The sequence below is a fragment of the Rhinopithecus roxellana genome, chromosome 1, assembly GCF_007565055.1.
Source record: "Rhinopithecus roxellana isolate Shanxi Qingling chromosome 1, ASM756505v1, whole genome shotgun sequence".
NCBI lineage: Eukaryota > Metazoa > Chordata > Mammalia > Primates > Cercopithecidae > Rhinopithecus > Rhinopithecus roxellana.
The window spans coordinates 108,909,733-108,933,580 of NC_044549.1; the positions used below are offsets into that span (position 1 = coordinate 108,909,733).

The 23,848-nt window shown below is 36.1% G+C and overlaps 1 long non-coding RNA gene across 1 annotated transcript in view; it reads right to left on the reverse strand.

The window, feature by feature from the left end:
• The window catches only part of LOC115897738, an 80,740-nt gene that overhangs the window by 28,329 nt on the left and 28,563 nt on the right, over positions 1-23,848 (reverse strand). The gene's annotated exons all lie outside the window — the stretch shown is intronic.

Below are 23,848 nucleotides of genomic sequence, written 5' to 3' on the forward strand. Positions count from 1 at the left end.
CTTCATTTATAAGTGAATTACTTTCTATGCAACTTTAAGTAAAACACCCTATTTCTTATAATTTTGTGTTACTACATTTTACAACTTAAAAAATATTTACAGTTGTGTTTATTGGGTGAACATTAAGTTCTGCAAATGATTTATGTTTCAACAGTCGACTGTCAACCCCACCTTAATCAGAGACACAAGTGTCATAGCTGTGGCTACTATTTTATCTGACAGCAAGGACTACCCATCTCACTAGAAAGGAGCTCATTTTCCAATCAGACATAATGAACACTTAAGGAAAGGCTATGCTTGAAAGAAAACATTGCTTCTTAGAGTTATGTCAACCCATTGACCATATGTAAATATTTACATAGATACTTTCTGCCTCTCTTGTCATTGAGGAGGTTTTTGCTTTATATTTCTGGAACCATGCTTTAGAATTGCTTTAAGATACTAATTAACATAAAACGCACCCCACTGTCAATTTATCTTATAATCTTAATCAGCTAAAAACAACCAAAATTCCCAGAGAGGGTAACCATGACATAAGAAGTGACTGGTGTTGAGATTCATCTATTCTGTATTAATGGCAATATAAGAATCCTAGAAAATCTAGACCACTCTTTTCAGATAAATCCTTGAGGTTATTTTTCTTTATTCACTGTAGAAATAGTTTATTCGCTGCTAGTTATTTCTGCCTTGAGAAAAAACATGTAGCTAGTGGAAAGGAAATGGGATTGAAATTGTGACAGAGTTCAAATCCTGGTTTCCTGGTTTCAGACTGTCACTTGAATTAGTTATTTAATCTTTGTGAACCTCACTTTCCCTATCTGTAAAATGAAGATAATACCTACACTGAAGATCAATGTTAGGGCTACAGAAAATGCACTTGGCACACTGAGGTAGAGAACGTGCTCAATGATCAGTTGCCATTATTACTAGATGTGAGAGGAAGAGAAGACCAGTTACCTAAATCTGCATTTTTTATCTTTTCTTTTGTTCTTTGGACATGCTTTGCTTCTAGCGGTGTACGTACATCCTATTTTGCAATGAGTATTTATGAGATTAATGAAGCTATTTGTAAACCATCACCTTCAGGTAGAGAAAATAGCCTTTGTGTGACATGGGTACTTTCTGATTTCCTCTGAGTAACAGTGGGGTTTATAACTGTACTGATTGTATGCAGTCTGCTTAGTTTGTATAAACAGTTACACATTTCCTTAATACCCTGAATGTATAGATTGCCAAGTGAAAGAAAACCTGTTCATTTTATTCACAATTGAGTGCATCAAAACACTGAAAATAAGAAACAATTCAAGATGTAATCTATATTTTTTGCACTGCTTTAGAGATACATCTTTTTTTTTTCCTGAGGCTAAAAGTTAAACTTCTGGTCTACACTCACTGTGCATATGATAAAGACAGTGCTGGGAAACGGGCTTGCTGCTGTCCCTCGCCTCTACTCTGGCCCTGGAGATGTGTTTATTTCTTTATGCAGATCTGTAAACCTTTCCCCAAGGCTAGAATTTCCAACCAAAATAATCCTTTAAGGTTTGTTTAGCTCCCATCGAATCACTTCAAATATGTAGGTGTTTTTTTTTTTTTCTTTCATTCTTTTTTTTTAAATAATAAAAAAAAAAACTTCCTGATTCTGAATGAGGATTTAGTTAAATGCCTGTTTAAGAATTGATGAGTAATTTAAAGGATTTAGGAGAACATTCTGTGCTATTATATGCAAATACATGCCATGCATGGCTCCCTATGTCATTAACCTGGCAGTCATTTCATGCATGACTCCCCATCTTATTAAGCTAGCAGTATGGAATATTTGATTTACTAAACTGGCATGAACTACTTAGTGTGCTAATATAGGAATATAACTTTTAAATTTCTTTGGAATAACTATCTTTGAAACAGATTCTTGAAGACGATAACATTATTTTGACAGCTGTGCTCAGTTTCTAACAGTCTATTTTAGAAAACGTCTTATAACTGTAGAAATGTACCTGTGTGATTTGAATGAACCATACAATAATTGAAAATGAAAACCATCATAGAAATAAGAGTCCTTAGAATTCAGTAGCAAGTGATTCGACAGCACAGGTAAATAAATTTGGTAGAAGCGTTTGCTTTTAGACAAGATGTGTGACAGTATGTGGTTGCCTGAGAGTCTGCCACTGGGCTCCCAGTTACCATGATGTTCTGAAAACTCTTTTTATAGCCAAGGCTCCCCTGGCTTTCCCCAGCTTTCGTTGCCATAGCAGCATTCATTGGCCATGGGATTTACAGAAAGAGAGAGAGAGAGAGAGAGGGAGGAAAAGAGGGCTGCATGTTTGTAAAGTTGGTGCAGTGCCAAATGTAGCAGGAATTATAAATTCAGGATGCTGGATTCTTCCTTTAGTGTCCATTTCAGCTAGTGCCTAATGTCACCCACATAATCACAAACCACTCTGTCATCATTCAGACCAGCTGCGTGAAATGAGACAAAGGGAAATTTAGCAGCAAGGGAGGAAATTGTAATTTAAAAGGCTTTTAAATGATGTTTTCTATGTTCCTCAATCAACAATATTTTAAAGCCTTTAATTTTTTTTCAACAATAGGATTTCCTTGTTGTGCTGGCTTGACTGATGACATATTAGCACTGAGTTGGCCAAAAAAATGTCAGAGACTAGAAAGGAAGTCCAACAGATAAATCTAAAAGCAGTTAAAAAGGAAATATTTATAGTAATTTTCATTTCTGCTAAACTTTTTGCATTTAAATTACACAGATAAATTTGGCTTCACTCTTTTTGACTATTGCATAATTTTTAATCAGAAGGATCAATATTTATCAGATATGTCCTTTAATAGGCACTTCCAGATTTGTGATATTATGTTCATCGTTTCTTCAGTCGTGACACGTACTTCAGAGTCCACAAGGCAACAGGAAAAAAAATATGTTCATGAGGGAAGAAAACCAAGTGAATAACCCAGGAAAGTTGGTGAACTGTGACATGTGTTGGACTCATGTGAGCCATGAATATGTAAGTGGGGCCCAGCTAGGCCAGGAGGAGAGGGAGGGAAGAGGATATCAGGTGGGGAATTTGTCTAAGAGAAAGGGAATATAAAATGTGTTTGCTTGCAGCAATTCCAGGGTGTCGGCTAGGATTTACACTAGGATACACAAATGGATGAAGTAATCTGTTAAACCTGGAGTAGCTTATTGGTAGATGGTTGGAAATAGAGAAAATCGACTATAAGAGAACCATTAATGTTTAGCAGAGCCTTTTGTTAGATTTTTAAAAATTATGATCTCTTTATCTGAAATTATAAATAGCACCTGTATATATGGACAGACAATTAGATGAATGCAGCAGAGATCCCAGACATGACTCAACATTATATGGGAAAATGGTAAACCACAGAAGTGGCTTTACACATCAATGGGGAAAGAAAAAAAATTGATTTTTGGTTTGAGGACATTTTGGTTATTTATATGGAAAAAAATTAAAAGAAGATTTATATGCCACATCATAGAAAAAACAATTAAAATTTGAATAAAAAACTTAAAATGTTTATGAAAATATAGATGACTTTTTTATGAATTTAAGAAAGGTAAACATTTTTTAAACTAGCTATGAAAATACAAATTTTGAGGGATAAATAATATGTTAATTTGACAGCGGACAATATAAACACAGTGAAAGAACAAGATAAAGTCTAGGAAAAGATATTTCTTTTTTTTTTTTTTTTTTTTTGAGACGGAGTCTCGCTCTGTCACCCAGGCTGGAGTGCTTGGCCGGATCTCAGCTCACTGCAAGCTCCGCCTCCCGGGTTCACGCCATTCTCCTGTCTCAGCCTCCCGGGTAGCTGGGACTACAGGCGCCGCCACGTCACCCGGCTAGTTTTTTGTAGTTTTTAGTAGAGACGGGGTTTCACCGTGTTAGCCAGGATGGTCTCGATCTCCTGACCTCATGATCCGCCCGTCTCGGCCTCCCAAAGTGCTGGGATTACAGGCTTGAGCCACCACGCCCGGCCTAGGAAAAGATATTTCAATGCAATAGCTGAGAGGATTGTTTTTCAGAATAAATGAAGCACTCCTGTAAATTAATTTAAAAAATTAACTGAGATAAAAACGGCTAAACTGTATGAACAGGTGACTTACAGTAAAAGAGCCCTGAACTCGACAAACATATCAAGATGCTCTAACTCATTATTAGGGAAATACAAAGGAAAACAAATATGATAAGGATTTGACAAATATGAGATTGGCAAAAATTTAAAATCTAACAATGCCAAGTGTTGCATTTGGGAAAACAATGCTGATAGGTGTTTGAAATGTTATCAGGGATCTGGGAAACAATTTGGCAGGATATAGTAAAGTTTAAAATATGTCTCCTATAGGACTGAGTAATTCTATATCTATACAATGTACCCACAAAAATATTGTAGCATTAATTAAATGGGAAACAAATATATCATAACATATTCATATTATGGAATACTGAATGCTTATTAAAATAGATAAAATAGAAAAATGTTTTAACTTGAATAAATGAGAGAAAAACTTTTAGTGGGAAAAGTAAGTTTTAGTATCCAATATAAAATATGATACCATTTATAGTAACATAAATGTTATTGTGTTGATATAAAAGAGGTTATTTATGCATGCATAACTATATTTATTAAAGCATGAAAACCTGGATAAGAAGAATATATTCCCAACAACGGAAACATAGCCAAAGAATAAAGGAGGGAAAATAAGAACACATGAACTGAATCTGTAATAATTTATTTCCTGAACAAAAATACCTGTTTTGGAAAGTGAGACCACCAAATATTGAGTGCTGGCTGATAGAACACTTAACCATCACTGAAGTGGTGTTGCCAGAAATAACAATAATAATAATTAGACTCTGAGTCTAAACCTTGAGTCTCAACTCAATAACACATTTAAACACATTTATTTATTTATTTATTTGTTTGCTTGCTTTTTGAGATGGAGTTTTTCTCTTGTCACCCAGGCTGGAGTGCAGTGGCACAATTTTGGCTCACTGCAACCTCCACTTCCTGGGTTCAAGCAATTCTCTTGCCTCAGCCTCTCAAGTAGCTGAGATTACAGGCACCCCCGCCCCACCACACCCAGTTAATTTTTGTATTTTTAGTAGAGATGGGGTTTCACCATGTTGGCCAGGCTAGTCGCGAACTACTGACCTCTGGTGATGCACCCACCTTGGCCTCCCAAATGCTGGGATTACAGGCGTGAGCCACCACTCGTGGCCTTTTAAACGCATTTATAGGAAGTGCAGGGGACAGAGGAACATTTTAAACATCACAATGAGGCTGAAATCAGTGAAATTCAAACTGTAGAAAACTCAATAAGCAAATGAACTAGTTTCTTCAACAACAGCAACAAAAATTCTAAGCCCCCTGGTCAAAACCCCCTGCCACCAAAAAAAGGAAAAAAAATCCAGGGGAATGTTAAAAACTCCTATTAAGCAATATCAGTGTGAGGGCCTTGTTTAGATCCTGATTCAAACAAAACTGTAAGAAGTTACATTTCTGGGACAATTGAAAATGTAAATAACTACTGCTTGTTTCATATCTTAGGTGTAAAATCAGTAATACAATATATTTAGGACTATATAGTAAATAATTAAAGAAAACTGTAGAGAGGCAAGCAGTCCCAGTTCTTACTTTACTACAAATTAAGAGCAGGACACAATCAGTTCTGAAAACATCTCTAGAGTGGTCAGAAAAAGCTCATTCATTTACTTATTTAACAAATGTATAAAGAAGCTATCAGATGTCACATATGATACTCTTTTATGCATTGGAGACAAATCAGTGAACTAAATAGAAGATCTCTTCCTTTATGGAACTTAAACTCTATAAGGGAAAAGATAGTAAACAAACATGTAAATAAATGATACATCATCTGGTGATAAGTAGCAGATCAAAAAATAAAGCAGGTCCGGGCACAAGGAAGGGGAGGCTTTTCATTGTGTATTCTGTCAGGTGAGACCTCACTAATAAGGCAGCTAAATAGAAAGATCTGAAGGATGCATAGACAAGCCAATAGCTGGGGGAGTTTTGGGGTGGTGGGAGCATTCCAGGCAGAGGAGACAGCCAGTGTAAGAGTCCTCAGGTGAGACCATATGTGGGGTGATCAAGAAAAACTAGAGGAGGTCAGGTGTGACTGGAGAGCAGTGAGTGATGTGAAGAGTTACAGGACACATGGAGACAGGTCATGCAGAGGCTTGCAGACCTGCTTTAAAGCTTGGCATTTTACTGTGGATGAGGTGGGGGTCTAGTGGAGATTTTCAGTGCTGATGTAAACACTCTGACTTAAATTTATAAGGTTGCTCTTTTGCTGTTTTGAGATTAGACCTTAAAGCCAGAGCAGAAGCCGGAAAAGCAGTTAGCAATCAATTACAACAATCCAGTTGTTCATTTCACTTCAATCTTAACAAAATCTCACAACACAACATCTGATTTTCACCTCAAATCTCCAATTCTTGCTGACTTCTCTATTAATTTTAATTGCCCTAACTCTTTTCATACTCACATAAAATCTCTTTTTCATACTCACATAAAATCCTTCAGACTGGGATTCTACTTTCCAAATATATTCAGAATGAAATACATTTTTTTATTGTGATAAAATACACATAACACACACAAAAGTTAACATTTCAAACAATTTAAGTATATGTTTCTGTGACATTAAATATATTGATAATGTTGAAACCATCACCACCATCTATCCAGAACTTTTTCATCTTCCCCAACTTAAATTCTGTACCAATCAAATGCTTAACTCTCCAATATTTCTCCCTCACTAGTCTCTGGTAACTACCATTCTACTTACTGTCTCTACGTGTTTGACAACTCTAGAAACCTCGTGTTAGTAAAATCATACAATATTTTTCTTTTTGTGACTGGCTTACTTTAGTAAGCATGTCTTCAAGGTTAATCCATGTTCTAGCATGTGTCAGAATTTCCTTCTAAGTCTAATTAATATTTAATTGTATGCATATACAACATTTTGTTTTCTAATTCATTCTTCAATGGATGGTTAAGTTGTTCTCACATTATATTTTTTTTCTATTTGATTTTTATTTTAAATTTTGTCTTTCAACTTTTAGGTGCAGGGGATACATGTACAGGTTTGTCACATGGGTAAATTGCATGCCACTGGGATTTTGTGTACAATTTTTTCATCACCCGGGTGGTGAACATAATACCTGAGAGGTAGTTTTTTGATCCTTACCCCTCTGCTACCCTACAACCTCAAGTAAACTCCTGTGTCTGCTGTTCTCCTCTTTGTTTCCATGTGTTCTCAAAGTTTAGTTCCCACTTATAAGTGAGAACATGCTGTATTTGGTTTTCTGCTCCTGAGTTAATTCTCTTAGGATAATGGTCTCCAGATGCATCCATATTGGAACAAAGGTCGTGATTTCATTCTTTTTTATGGTTGAGTGACATTCCATTCCATGGTGTATATGTATCACACTTTTTTAAACTTTCATTTTAGGTTCAGGAGTACATGTGCAGGTTTGTTATAGAGGTAAACTTGTGTCATGGGTATTTTACAGATTATTTCATCACCCGGGTACTAAGCCTGCTACCCAATAGCTAGTTTTTTTCTGATACTTTCCCTTATTTCACCCTCTACATCAAGTAGGACCCAGTGCCTACTGTTCCCCAACTTGTGTCCATGTGTCCTTATCATTTAGCTCCCACTTGTAAGTGAGAACATGCAATATTTGGTTTTCTGTTACTGTATTAGTTTCCTAAAAATAATGGCCTGCACCTCCATCTATGTTCCTGCAAAGGACATGATCTCATTCTTTTTTATGGCGTATAGTATTCATGGTGTATATATACAACATTTATTTTTTATCCAATCTGCCATTGACGGGCATTTAGATTGATTCCATGTTTTGCTATTGTTAACCGTGTTGGTAGAACAATTTCTATTCCTTTGGGTATACACCCAGTAATGAGATTGCTGGGTTGAATGGTATTTCTGTTTTTAGCTCTTTGAGGAATCACCACACTGCTTTCTACAATGGCTGAACTAATTGCCACTCCCGTCAACAGTGTATAAGTGTGCCCTTTTCTCAACAGTCTCTGCATCTGTTATTTTTTGACTTTTTAGCAATAGCCTTCCTAACTGTTGTGAGATGGTATTTCATTTTTTTATTTGCTTTTCTCTGATGATCAGTGATATTGAGCTTTCTTTCATATTGTTGGCTGCATGTATTTCTTCTTTTGAAAAGTGTCTGTTCATGTCTTTTGCCCACTTTTTAATGGGTTTTTTTCCTTGTAAATTTGTGGATATTAGACCTTTGTCAGATACATAGTTTGCAAATATTTTCTCTCATTCTGTACTGTTTACTCTGTTGATAGTTTATTTTGCTGTGCAGAAGCTCTTAAGTTTAATTAGATGCTCTGTCAATTTTTGCTTTTGTTGCGATTGCTTTTGGCATCTTTGTTCTATAGTCTTTGCCAGTTCCTATGTCCAGAAAGGCATTGCTTATGTTGTCTCCAAGGGTTTTTATAGTTTTGGGTTTTACATTTAAGTCTTTAATCCATCTTGAGTTGATTTTTGTATATGATGTGAGGAAGTGGTCCAGTTTTAGTCTTCTGCATATGGCTGGCCAGTTATCCCAGCACCATTTATTGAATAGGGAGTCCTTTCCCCATTACTTATTTGTGTTGACTTTGTCAAAGATCAGATGATTGTAGGTGTATAACTTTTATTCTGGGTTCTTTAAACTGTCCCATTCGTCTATATGTCCGCTTTTGTACCCTGATGTTTTGTTTACTGCAGCCCTGTAGGAGTTTGAAGATGGGTAATGTAGTGCCTTCAGCTTTGTTCTTTTTGCTTCGGATTGCTTTGGCTCTTTGTGCCCTTTTTTAATTCCATATAAATTTCAGGATAGTTGTTTTTTTTCCTCAAGTTTTGTGAAGAATGTCATTGGTAGTTTGATAGCAGTAGCATTGAATCTGTAAATTCCTTTGGGTAGTATGGCCATTTTTAATAATATTGATTCTTCTCAACCATAAGCTTAGAATTTTTTCCATTTCTTTGTGTCATCTTTGATTTCTTTGAGCAGTGTTTTGTAATTCCCATTAAAGAGATCTTTCACCTCCCTGGTTGGCTGTATTCCTAGGCAGAAATCAAGGAGTTCTTTGACACCAAAGAAAAAAAAAGAAAACACCTAGAACATACAAGAATCTCTGGAACACAGCTAAGGTCATGTTAAGAGGGAAATCTATAGCACTAAACACCCACATCAAAACGTTAGAAAGATTTCAAATTAACAACTTAACATTACAACTAAAAGAACTAGAGAAGCAAGAGCAAATCAACTCCAAATCTACCAGAATAAAAGAAATAATAAAAATCAGAGCTGAACTGAAGGAAATCAAGGCACAAAAAGCAATTCCAAAGATTAATGAATCCAGGAGTTGGCTTAAAAAACAATTAATTATAGACAAGATGCTGGCTAGACTAATAAAGGAAAGAAAGAATACTTCAATGAACATAATTAGAAATTATGAAGGGGATGTTATCACTGACCCCACAGAAATACAAAGAACCATCAGAGACTACTCCGATGCACATAAACTAGAAACTCTAGAAGAGATGGATGAATTCCTGGACACACACACCCTCCCAAGACTGAGACAGGAAGAAATTGATTCCATAAACAGACCAATAATGAGCTCCAAAACTGAACCAGTAATAAGTAGCCTACCGATCATAAAAAGCCCAACCAGATGGATTCACAGCCAAATTCCACCAGATTTACAAAGAAGAGCTAGCATCTTTGCACTAAAACTATTAGAAAAAATTGAGAAGGACGTACTCCTCCCCAACTCATTCTATGAGGCTAGCATCATACCGATACCAAAACCTGCCAGAGACACATTAAAAAAATAAAACCTCAGGTCAATTTCCTTGATGAACATTTATGCAAAAATTCTCAACAAAATACTTACAAATCAAATCCATCAGCCCATCAAAAAGCTAATCCATCACCATCAAGTAGGCTTTATTCCTTGAATGGAAAGTTGGTTCAACATGCACAAATCAATGAATGTAATTTCAGTTAAAAAAAATTTTTTTTGAGAATTGCTTTAGGGTCGAGTGTGTGGGCAATCTTAATGTATGTGCCATGTGCAGATAAGAATGTATATTCTGTTGTTGAGTGGAGTGTTCTATAGATGTCTGTTACATCCATTTGGTCAAGTGTCAAGCTTAGATTCTGAATATTTGTGTTAGTTTTCTGCCTCAATGATCTTTCTAACACTGTAAGAGGGATGTTGAAGCCTCCCACTGTTATTGTATGGTTATCTAAATCTCTTCATAGGTCTCTAAGAACTTGTTTTAAATCTGGGTTCTCCAGTGTTGGGTGCATATATCTTTAGGATAGTTAAGTCTTCTTGTTGAATTGAACCCTTTATCATTATGTAATGCCCTTCTCTCTCCTTCTTCATCTTTGTTGATTTAAAGTCTGTTTTGTCTGAAAGAATAGCATTCTCTTCTCTTTTTTGTTTTCCATTTTCTTGACAGATCTTTCTGTATTACTTTACTTTTAGTCTATGGACTTCATTGCATGTGAGTTGAGTGTCTTGAAGACAGTATATGGCTGAGTCTTGTTTTTTGTTTGTTTGTCTGTTTGGTTTTTTGTTTTGCTTTGTTTTGTTTGGAGACAAAGTCTCACTCTGTCGCCCAGGCTGGAGTGCAGTGCCACAATCTCAACTCACTGAAAACTTCGCCTCCCAGGTTCATGCCATTCTCCTGCCTCAGCCTCCCAAGTAACTGGGACTACAGGCACCCGCCACCATGCCTGGCTAATTTTTTGTATTTTCAGTACAGACAGGGTTTCACCATGTTAGGCAGGATGGTCTCGATCTCCTGAGTTCATGATCCACCCGCCTCGGGCTCCCAAAGTGCTGGGATTACAGGCGTGAGCCACCATGCCTGGCAGAGTCTTGCTTTTTTTAAAAAAATTTTTTTTATTATATTTTGTGTTCTAGGGTACATATGCGCAACGTGAAGCTTTGCTACATATGTATACATGCGCCATGTTGGTGTGCTGCACCCATTAACTTGTTATTTACATTAGGTATATCTCCTAATACTATTTCTCCCCCTCCCCCCACCCCATAACAGGCCCTGGTGTCCAGGTGTTCTTGTTGTTGAATTCCCAACTGTGAGTGAGAACATGTGGTGTTTGGTCTTCTGTTCTTGCAATAGTTTGCTGAGAATGATGGTTTCCAGCTGCATCCATGTCCCTACAAAGGACATGAACTCATCCTTTTTTATGGCTGCATAGTATTCCGTGATGTATATGTGCCACATTTTCTTAATCCAGTCTGTCACTGATGGACATTTGAGTTGATTTCAAGTCTTTGCTATTGTGAATAGTGCTGCAATAAACATGTGTGTGCATGTATCTTTATAGCAGCACGATTTATAATCTGTTGGGTATATACCCAGTAATGGGATGGCTGAATCAAATGGTATTTCTAGTTCTAGATCCTTGAGGAATCGCCACACTGTCTTCCAAAATGGTTGAACTAGTTTACAGTCCCACCAACAGTGTAAAAGTATTCCTATTTCTCCACATCCTCTCCAGCACCTGTTATTTTCTGACTTTTGAATGATTGCCATTCTAACTGGTGTGAGATGGTATCTCATTGTGGTTTTGATTTGTATTTCTCTGATGGCTATTGAGGATGAGCATTTTTTCATGTGTCTGTTGGCTGCATAAATGTCTTCTTTTGAGAAGTGTCTATTCATATCCCTTGCCCACTTTTTGATGTTTTTTTTTTTTCTTGTAAATTTGTTTGAGCTCTTTGTAGGTTCTGGATATTAATCCTTTGTCAGATGAGTAGATTGCAAAAATGTTCTCCCATTCTGTAGGTTGCCTGTTCACTCTGATGGTAGTTTCTTTTGCTGTGCAGAAGCTTTTTAGTTTAATTAGATCCCATTTGTCAATTTTGGCTTTTGTTGCCGTAGCTTTTGGAGTTTTAGACATGAAGTCCTTGCCCATGCCTATGTCCTGAATGGTATTGCCTAGGTTTTCTTCTAGGGTTTTTATGGTTTTAGGTCTAACATTTAAGTCTCTAATCCATCTTGAGTTAATTTTTGTATAAGGTGTAAGGAAGGGATCCAGTTTCAGTTTTCTACTTATGGCTAGCCAGTTTTCCCAGCACACTTTATTAAATAGGTAATCTTTTTCTCATTTCTTGTTTTTGTCAGGTTTGTCAAAGATCAGATGGTTGTAGATGTGTGGTACTATTTCTGAGGTCTCTGTTCTGTTCCATTGGTCTATATCTCTGTTTCAGTACCAGTACCATGCTGTTTTGGTGTTTTGGTTACTGTAGCCTTGTAGTATAGTTTGAAGTCAGGTAGTGTGATGCCTCGGCTTTGCTCTTTTGGCTTGAGATTGTCTTGGCAATGCAGACTCTTATTGGTTCCATATGAACTTTAAAGTAGTTTTTTCAAATTCTGTGAAGAAAGTCATTGGTAGCTTAATGGGGATGGCATTGAATCTATAAATTACCTTGGGCAGTATGGCCATTTTCACGATATTGATTCTTCCTATACATGAGCATGGATGTTCTTCGATTTGTTTGTGTCCTCTTTTATTTCATTGAGCAGTGGTTTGTAGTTCTCCCTGAAGAGGTCCTTCACATCCCTGTAAGTTGGATTCCTCGGTATTTTGTTCTCTTTGAAGCAATTGTGAATGGGAGTTCACTCATGATTTGGCTCTCTGTTTGTCTGTTACTGGTGTATAAGAATGCTTGTGATTTTTGCACATTGATTTTGTATCCTGAGACTTTGCTGAAGTTGCTTATCAGCTTAAGGAGATTTTGGGCTGAGACGATGGGGTTTTCTAAATATACAATCATGTCATCTGCAAGCAGGGACAATTTGACTTCCTTTTTTCCTAATTGAATACCCTTTATTTCTTTCTCTTGCCTGATTGCCCTAGCCAGAACTTCCAACCCTATGTTGAGTAGGAGTGGTGAGAGAGGGCATCCCTGTCTTGTGCCAGTTTTCAAGGGGAGTGCTTCCAGTTTTTGCCCATTCAGTATGATATTGGCTGTGGGTTTGTCATAAATAGCTCTTATTATTTTGAGATATATTCCATCAATACTAAATTTATTGAGAGTTTTTTTTAGCATGAAGGGCTGTTGAATTTTGTCAAAGGCCTTTTCTGCATCTGTTGAGATAATCATGTGGTTTTTGTCTTTGGTTCTGTTTATATGCTGGATTACGTTTATTGATTTGTATATGTTGAACCAGCCTTGCATCCCAGGGATGAAGCCCACTTTATCATGGTGGATAAGCTTTTTGATGTGCTGCTGGATTCAGTATTTTATAGAGGATTTTTGCATCGATGTTCATCAGGGATATTGGTCTAAAATTCATCCTGATACCGAAGCCTGGCAGAGACACAACAAAAAAAGAGTCTTGCTTTTTTAAGCAACCTACCACTCTGTGTCTTTTACATGGGCCTTTTAACTCATTTACACTCCAGGTAGTGAGATTTGAGAGGTGGGACACCAATGCAACATCAAGCATTACTATTCTGCATATTAGAGTTCATTGAAAACACTCAGTAATCTAGCAGCTTATGATTTTAATTTCCAGATGGAATGATTAGCATTTCTAAGTTTCTTATATTCAAGCCACAAATATAAGCCCTTTTATATATTCTCCCAATGTGCATTATTATGTTACCATATATAATATTTCACTATAAATTCACTCTAAATTATCAGAATGGCAATGAGCCTAAGAAAAACATACTCTGGGAGCAGTTTGCAGTTTGAATTTAAGCAGAATATTTAAGGAGGAGGTGGGTACAGTACTTAAGGGAAAGGTAACCTGCATCTCACCAGGATAGTGATTGAAAATGGAAAAAGGAAAACTCTTTTACCTTTCCCCAACTCCTCCTTTTATTCCCCTCTTCCATATTTCGGTGTCCCAATCATAGGGCTGTCTTCCAAGTTCCTGAAAGGTCATGATACTTCCCACCTGAGACATTCCCCCTCTCCATGACATCCCCTTTTCCTTTATTGTCTCTGCTTATTTATTCTGAGCTTCCTCCTGGGATTCCCCAGATTAAGTTGGGCATCATCAATTATAGTTTTATACAGTATGGAACAACTTTATTCTTTCTCAGTTGCAACCACAATTATAAGTAATTGTCTGATGATATGTCTTTTTTTCTTCCTAATACACTGTGATCTTTAAGCAAAGGGATCAGTTAAGTCTTGTTCACCCCTCAAGTCCCAACCTTATTATATATAAAAGAATAAGATGTCTTTTTCATGTTCTCCAATACATACATGATATTGGAGATAATTCCATTTAAGATTTTAAGTAGTTATCAAATGGTTAAAAAACTTTGAAAGTCAAATGCTTTGCACTGCACTCATTTAGAAAGTTGATCATAGTTCTACATGAAACCTGAACAATCATTTGGTTGATTAATACAAGAGTTTGGAGTACGTAATATTTTACTAAAATAGTAAAAAGTCTCTACATAATGCACTCCATGTTTTACTGCTTATCAATCTTAAGCAGTAGGAAAGCTATAAATTTAGAAATGTGTTTTTAAAGGAAAACAAGTTCATTGTATTGGTGTTTCTTCATTTTTAAGTTTACAAACGTGTGAAAAAATTAAATTCCTATGTTTAGTAACATCATTCAATTAATTTAGCTTCATTCTGTTTTATAATGAAGATTGATGTATTTCTAAATTATACTGCATCATGTTTGATTTAACCAACCTCAGTATTAAAAATGTTTTTAAAGAATTCTAATCATTTTCATCAAAACAAATTCCTGTCTTTACTATTCTGCATGTTAGAGTTCATTGAAAACACTCAGTAATCTAGCAGTTTATGATTTTAATTTCCAGATGGAATGATTAGCATTTCTAAGTTTCTTGTATTCAAACCACAAATAGAAGCCCTTTTCAGGGCTCACTGGAGGCAAATAATTTAGACCTAATGTTTTGCTAAGGTAAACATGGTGCTTGTTTATGTAACTGACTTAATAATATTTGCTCTGGAACTGTATTATTTTCAAGATTTTGATTTTAACACAAACTAATTTATTTGAACAAATAGTATGTGTATAACACGTCTTGAAGAATTCCTTTGTTTCATTTAAGTGTTTATGTATTTGAATCCTGTCATTCCTTTTTTGTTTCTTGTAAATTAATTATTTAAAAATACTGGATACTACTGAGAGAACTGAAGTGGGGTTCGTTGGTGTGATCTTAAATTCAGATAATCATATTGCTTTGATTACTTAGTCTCTTCTTTAGAGAAAGTAGTTTGGAAAACATAAAAGGAGAGTATACGCTCCTTAACAAAAGATATATTTAACATATTAAAAACAGTTGAAGAAGAGCAATAAGGGTGACTATAATATAGGATATTCCCATTATATTCAGGGAACTCATTCATGAAAATACAAATAGTTATTGAATCAATCTTTGATGGGTCCTTATAAGAAAGTCCTTATAGAGATGCTTTTCCATTAGTATAATGCAGTCATGACTTGCTTTGGTTAATCCTTACTGGATGCTGTGACATATACAGTACTCTTCATAATGTCAAAGAAATTCATCAATTTTAGTTAAAAATGCAAAACATGTCATTGAAAATGTATATGATGTAAGTGTGTGGTTTAGAAGCAATAACAAAAAAAATGAATACTCATGTATGTATCATTCAGCTGAAGAAAAAGCTAAAGCCTCTTATGAACCTATTTCCATAACATCTCCTTTCCTCCCACACACATGGAACTAGTAGTTTGAACTTTGTATAATTGCATTCATTTGTTTTTCTTTATAGTGTAGCCATATATACTGAAAATTCATTCCTAAAGTAGATATTACTTAGCTTTTCCTTTTTTGAACATTTATATTAGATCATACTATACTTCTTTTCTGTGACTTGCTTTCCTCACAAATATTTATTGATATATGCAGCTATTGAGTACTGTACTCTGTTGTAGTAATCTGCCATCACTTATTTATTTATTTATTTATTTATTTATTTAAGCTTCTAATTGTTTTTTTGTTATTATGAACAATGTGTTTAAGAACATTTTGAACATCTGATGTTCACGTGCAATTTCTCTAGACTATATACGTGGGAGAAGAATTATTGAGTCAGATTATAAGTCAGTGGAATTTTACTAAGTGATGAGAAATTACTTTCTAAGGTAGTATCCATTTACATTCCCATCACTTCCTCATTTCTGCAAATTCTTGCTAACATTTAGTATTTTCAGACTTTTACTTTTAAAAATGAATCTACTGATTGTGAAACTGTGGTCTTAGTTTGCATTTTCTTTATTATTAAGAAGGTTGAACACTTTTAATAGGTTTATGTACTCTGTGTTTCTTGTTCTATAAGTTTCTTCTCTTGATTGGGATCCCAGTGATCTTAACATGGACCCCAGTGATCTTTGCCTCCTTGTGTAACCTCTTTCCTTTGAGTGAGGACTTAGACCTAGTGATTTGCATGTAAGAAACAGAGCATGGCAGAAAATGATGAGATATCATTTCTGAGATTAGGTTATCAGGAGACTATGGCTTCAGTTTCCTCTCTCTCACCCTTTCATGGACTCAAATTGTGAGAATCCAGGACTCATGTTTTGAGCTACCATATGGAGAGGCCCACACGATAAGAAACTGAGGGAGGGCTCTGGCCAATAGCTGCAAGGAATTGAGGCTCTCAGTTCAATAGGCTGGCAAGAACTAAATTCTGTCAACCACCATATGAGATAACATGACAGGGGATCTTCCCCTAGCAGAGCCTGCAAAGGAGACTACAGCATCTCCTGACACCTTGATGGCAGCTTTGTGAGAGACCCTGGGTCAGAGGTACCCACCTGAATTTCTGATCCATAGAATCTGTGAGATAATGAATATTTACTGTTTTATAGCTGCTGAGTTTGGGAGTAATGTTGTTATACATCAAATACTTAATAAATAAAATGACCTTTGAGGCTGTTGTTTACTTAGGGCTTCATAGTGGTTCTTTATATATTATATTCTGGATGCAATCATCATCAGTCATATGTGTTGCACTAATATGTTCCAAAATTATAATTGTAACACTTTTTCTGTTGTGTCTTTTGAAGAAAGACTTCTGATAAAAGATAAAAGATTACCTATTGAATATTTATTTATATATTATATAAAATATATATCTATAGTAGATGTATAATATATTAAAATATATGTTAATCTAGATTGATTATTACATATTAAGATATGTATCTTAATATATAGGATATCTATATGCTATAGATATCTTATTATATGTTACACATCTAATATAGTGCATTTAATATGTATGTTAAATTTGTATATATATGTTAAATTTATTGCATATGTTAAATATATCTATATATAGATATTTTTACTTGTCATAATTCATTTACTTTTCCATGAAAATGAACCATTTGCATTACTATGAGCAGGAAACAAGTGACACCCATCTAAAGATAACCAAACATGCACAAATCATGGAATTACATAATTCCCAGAGGACTGGTTACACAATGTCCGGCATCCCAATGAAAGGACATGTAGTCATTTCTTTTGTGACATTTAAAAACTTATCCACAATTCTTCCTGGCAGTCACCCTACTCCCCTTATGATCATAAATAATCTCTCTCTTTCTCAAGGTTATTCTTATTCACAAAGAGGCTTGTTCCATTCAGGTTTGTGATAATGGTTCACATAAGTGAAGCAAGAATAATAACTAAACATAAAAGGCATCCTTGAGTTGCTTTGCAAAAATAGAGGCATACGGTATCAAGCAACCACTAAAGCTACAGAATTAACATTTGTTTGAAAGTTTCCATAAGAAATTTCAGATAGGACTTTTAAAAGCCTCTATTTTTGGTATTGCAGGTATGACAAGGCTAGTAAAACAAACCCCCAAAAACTTTCTCCACCGAACTTAACCTGTAACCTCTACCATTTAGAGGAATTTCCATCCTGTGAGGCTCCCAAGATTTGCTAAATCTACCAGCCTGGTAAGAGATAACCTTCCTTACTATGTATAAGACTGGGAATGCATTAGTCAGGTATCATGTCAGTTTTCATAAGAGGTCTTTTTAAGCCATACATCTGTGTATAAAGTCAACTTTGTTCTTTAATATTGTTTCATCATAACTGATTGAATGAGAATTTGTCTCAAATATGCCATCAAAAGTAAGGTCTTGGTTACATAAGAAATTTGCGCAATCATATTTTGGATAAAAAGGAGGGAAGATTCTATTTGAATCTGTGAACGAAAGTGAGCTTGAAAGATCAAATCTCTCAAGATGGATTCCAAGTAGCTAACTAGGCCTAAATTTAAAATAGAGCCAAGCAGCCATTTGCTGACTACAGGACACACACACACTCTGACTTCCCCCTAAACCTGCATCCCTTTAAATCTGGGAGTTTTCAGAGCTCCGCTGTATCAATCAGTTAGAGCTGGACTGAATTGCACAATCAGAACTCAGCTATATTGACAATTACAACTAAGTAAACTTGAATCCTTTATTTGCATAAATGAACCTGATTGGGAACCTGAATGAGAGTTTTTGCTGTAAAATCCAAACCCTGGCCAGGAACAGTGACTTGTGCCTGTAATACCACCAATTTGGGATGTTGAGGCAGGAAGATGGGTTGAGACCAGGAGTCTGAGGCCAGCTGGGACAACATAGTAAGACCCCCAAACAATTTTTTTTGTAAATTGCTCTACAAAAAGCAATAAAAAAAAAAAAAAAAAAAAAAAAACCCAAACCTTCTGTTTGTTCTCTGGAATGCATCTTCATTTTATACTGAAGGCTGTATCTCCCCACTTTGCAAACTCTTCACTGTCACAAAGTCTCTTTCCCTCAAATTCTGATGTAGAGAACTTCCGTTCACAAAATCCATATAAATGACTCTATTGTCGTGACGAACAAAGGGTATCTAGTAAAAGTTTCTGAATTCTGGGTTTTGCTCAGAAGCAGACATAAGTTTAAAATGTTTCATTTCTATTTAGAAAGCAATCTATTAATTTAAACATTAGAGGTCATTCAAGAATAGATAGGATTTCCTTATATAGCCATAAAAAATAGAGCATTAAAATGGCACCAACGATATTTCAAACAAATAACTAGAAAAAAAATCTTTTTTCTAATCAGTTCGATGAGTGCTGTTTCAGGCATCCCTAACCCTAGGCCACCTTGTGACCAGCTATGAACCAGGCCACACAGCAGAATGATGAGCAGCAGGCAAGCAAGCATTACCACCTGAACTCTGCCTCCTGTTAGATCAGCAGCAACATTAGATTATCATAGGAGCACAAACACTATTGTGAACTACACATGTGAGGGATCTAGGTTGCATTGCTTATGAAAATCTAACTAATGCCTGATGATCTGAACTGAAACAGTTTCAGCCCAAAACCATCCCTCCACCTTTCCCCTAATCCATCAAAAAATTGTCTTCCACAAAACTGGTCCCTGGTGCCACAAAGTTTGGGGACCGCTGTGCTATTTAATTAATTCTTGATTGCTAAATTTGGTTCAGTGTTCTGATTTTATGAAGTCTTTCACCTCTATACTAAAAAGAGTTCTGGAAATCCTGACTCAGTCAATGGTATGGTCTGAAAGTTATCTAAGTAATGTCAGCTCAAGAGTTTGTGCCCAACAGTCTATTCTTTGAAGTATCACTTGGAGTACAATAGTCCTCCCTTATCCTCAAGGGCCATTCCAAGACATCCAGTTGATGCCTAGAGCCATGAAAAATATCAAACCTTATACACACTACGTTTTTTTCCTAATTTAGTGGAGAACTGTCACTTTTTCACTGAAAGGAAGCAATTTACTGCTTTCCTTTTGCGTATCCAAATTGCCAGCATCACTACTCTTGCACTTTGGCTTCATTACTAAGTAAAATGGGGGTTATTTGAACAGAAGCACTGCTATGCCACAACAGTTAATCTGCTAAACAAAGATTGCTACTAAGTGACTAACTGGTTGGTAGTATCTACTGCATAGATACATTGAGCATGAGCAAGCGGGTGATTCATGTCCAGGCCTCGACAGAGGTGGATGGTATGAAATTTCATCACATTACTCAGAATGGTGCACAATTTAAAATTTACAAATTGTTTATTTCTGAGATTTTCCTTTTAATATTTTTGGATTATGATGGACCATAGGTAACCAAAACCATGGAAAGTGAAACTGCAGATGGGGAGCTTACTGTATCTTGTACAGTCCATTCTATGAGGCTCTCAGACTGCCCTGTGTGAAGACAAAAACTTGGGTCTGTAATTTATAGGAGAGCCTTCAGGCACACGTTAGAATATATATCTACAACAGGTTATTTGTTATCTGTAGATAATAAACATTTAACGATTGTGGTTCACTCAAGACCCAAGGGCTTTTCAGTCAGCTTGTGATAAATGCTGCTCGACCTGGCTCTCTCCTTTCAGGGCAGTGAGCTCCCCTCTAGCCTCCACCTCTAGGTGGGTCCAGAAAGTGACCATCTCGGAGCCAAGGCATGGAATTGGGAGCCCCAGGAGTCTTCTGGGTTCTCTACCTTACTGTGGCCAAACTCTTACCCAAGCTGCAAGACAAAAGTCTCCTTTCCCTTTCCCTCTCCCATTCACAAGCAGGATTCTTTTTCTGTGGCCACCACAGCTGCGAATGTGCTGGGTCACACCTGAAGCCAGCACAGAACTGGGTCTCACCCAAGGCCCATGGTAGTACTGCCTGGCTATTGCTGACTTTTATTCAAGACTCAGGGTCTCTTTAGTCAACAGGTAATGAATCTTGCCAAAACTGGATCCTTCCCTTCAAGTCAGTGGATTCTCTTCCGGCCAATTGTGTCTAGAAATGTTGTTTGGAGGGCTAGGGCCTGGAATGGGGGCATCAGGCTTGGTGCCTTACACCACTGTGGATAGGCTGGTAACCAGATTGCAAGACAAAGTCCTCTTTACTCTCCTCTCTCCTTTCCTCAAGCTAAGTGAGGGAGTCTTTCCCAGATCTGCTAGCTGTATTGCCTGGGGTTAGTGAGGAGGTGATGCAAACACTCATTCGGCCACAACATCTGGTGTTTCACTAGGTCACATGTACCCCAAGTCCACTGGCTCTGAGCCCAGCATAGCACCAGGACTTGCCCAGAATTGCAGTTCTTGTGGCTTAGACTGCCTTTCTAGTTGATTTGGAACCCCAGAGCACTTTAGCCCGTGGTGGAAAGGCTTCCTGGAATTCAGGTTCTGACCACTGGGACGGATGATTTCCATCTGGTTAGGGCTGGTCTAAATGTTCCCTCCATGGATGCCAGCTGAATTCTACCTTGTGTTGCTTTCCACTGTGACAGGCAGCACTGAGTTTCAATTCAAGGTCCACAATCACTGCCCTCTCCCTTCCCCAAACACAGATTCTCTCTCTGCACCATGTGACTGCTGCAGGAAACTGGGGAGGGATGGTGTCGACAATTCAAGACTATTTTTTCCTACCCTCTTCAGTGCCTCCTTCCCTGATATGATGTTAAAACCAGGTATTATGATCACCATCCACCTGATTTTTGGTTCTTATGAAAGTGCTTTCTTGTGTGGATAGTTGTTCAATGTGGTGTTCTTTCCGGGGGAGATAATCACTGAAGGGTTCTTGCTCTGCCTCCTTCTAGGTGTTTACTTTTAAATTTAAAAATTTAAACTAGTCTCACTTTCCAAAATGTTTCGGTGCTAGAAATTTCTGTAAGAGAGATTATTTTAAATGTTTAATTCATTTAAAATAGTAGAATTTTCTTATTTTCTGGGAATTTAAAAAAGTATTTATTTATCTAAGTGCTTATTTTTCTCCATAAAGCAATCCAATCAGTGTTCTTACATGTAAAACATAAGACAGTATAGTTTATTAAAAGCTTTCAGAGGTAAGAAAACCATGAGAGGTAAAGCATTGCTTGAGTATAGACAATGATATACAGAGAGACAAACAGATGCAGAGAGAACATATAGCTTCAGTTCTACAATTTCAGTCACAGGCAGGTCAAAGCGAATACAAACATTATAACAGATTTTACACGCATCAAAAATTTGTTCTTCCCAATGGCTACAGAATTTGTAAATTAATTTGAGTTCAAAATAAATGATCAAAAAGACTAAAAACTAGATTCTCTCGTCTTTCATCTAACAGGAAACAGATGTCTACCATCCAGCAATAATAATCACCAAATGGTTAAGCCAGAGGTTGGTAAACTATAGCTCACTGTCTATTTTTTGATAACACAAGAGGAGATTTTTCCATTTTTAAATGGTTGGAAAAAATCGAAATAATAATAATAATATTTTGGGACATATAAAAAGCTTTATTAAGAAATTAAATTTTTAGTGCCTATACTTAAAGAGCACTTTATTTTTAAGTTTTTACTGGACTCAGCCATGTTTATCCTTTACATGCTTTCAATGACTGCTTTTGAACTTGCCATAGTCTAAATGTTTGTGCTCCCCTCCAGTTAGCATGTTAAAATTCCAAACCCCAAGACGATGGTATTAGGAGACAGGGCCTTTAGGAGGTGATTAAGGTGGAGGCCTTATAGATAAAATTAGTGGCCTTATGAAACAGATCCGAGTAAGACCCTTGTTATTTCCACTTGTAAGAATACACGGAAAAGGTGTCATCCAGGAAACAGAAAGCAAGCCTTTCCCGTACACCAACCCTACCTTGACCTTGGACTTTCCGGTCTCCAGAATCCAGTTTCTACTATTTTTAATGGTTTATCTTGAGCTCAAATTAATTTACAAATTCTGTAGTCATTGGGAAATTTATTTCTCCAGTGGGAAATAAATTTGTTTGTTTATAATGTACCTAGTTTATGGTATTTTGTTATGATAGACAGCCCAAATGGACTAACACAGCACTTTTACAGCAAAGTTGAGTAGAGTCATGCATCACTTAACAATGTTTCAGTCAACAATGAATTGGCTACAACTTGAGTATCCCTTATCTAAAATGTTTGAGACCAGAAGTGTTTCAGATTTTGAATTTTAAAAATACTCATACTTATGTACAATACATGTGTATTAGTGATGATGCATGTGTTTCAATGATCATTTCCCACTCATTACCTCTTATTTTGTATATTTGTGCTTGCTCTCACTTTTTTTTTTTTTTTTCAAATTAAGTTAGCTAGTTGTTTACTTTGCTGGATATTTTTATAAGCCATCACTATTTTTATTATTTTACTAATTTCTACCTGATTAATTTCTGCTTTTATTTGTATAATTTTGCTCTTTGTCCTTTCTTTTGCTTAATTTAAAGTTCATTTTCAAACTTTTGTGTTAGAAAATATCATCATTTTAATAAAAATAATTATGTAAGGCTGTATATTTTCTTTAAATCATTGCTTTAATTATATTATATATTTTGATATATAGTATTTTCATAAAATGTATGTTCTAAAAATTCTGTAACTTCATGGCTTTTTTCTCTTTTTCTCTCGGTGTTGTTTCACAGAGAGTTTTTAAATTGTAGACATTTTGGATGGCGATTTGATTATTTATTTTGTTTCAGTTTCTATTTCCTTGCATTGTGATCAGAGAATATTATTAATCTTGTTTTTGTTTTATCGAGACCTGAAATTGTGGAGCAGAAGATCAAAGCCATGTCCCCTATGCCATGTTTAAATTACCTCGTCCACAGAATTCACAAGTATAATAAAATTATTGTTTTACATCAGTAAGTTTTGGTGTCATTTGTTACTCTTTATTGATAACTGGAACATGGTAAGACATAAGGAAAATTTACTTTATGATTTTAAAGAATAA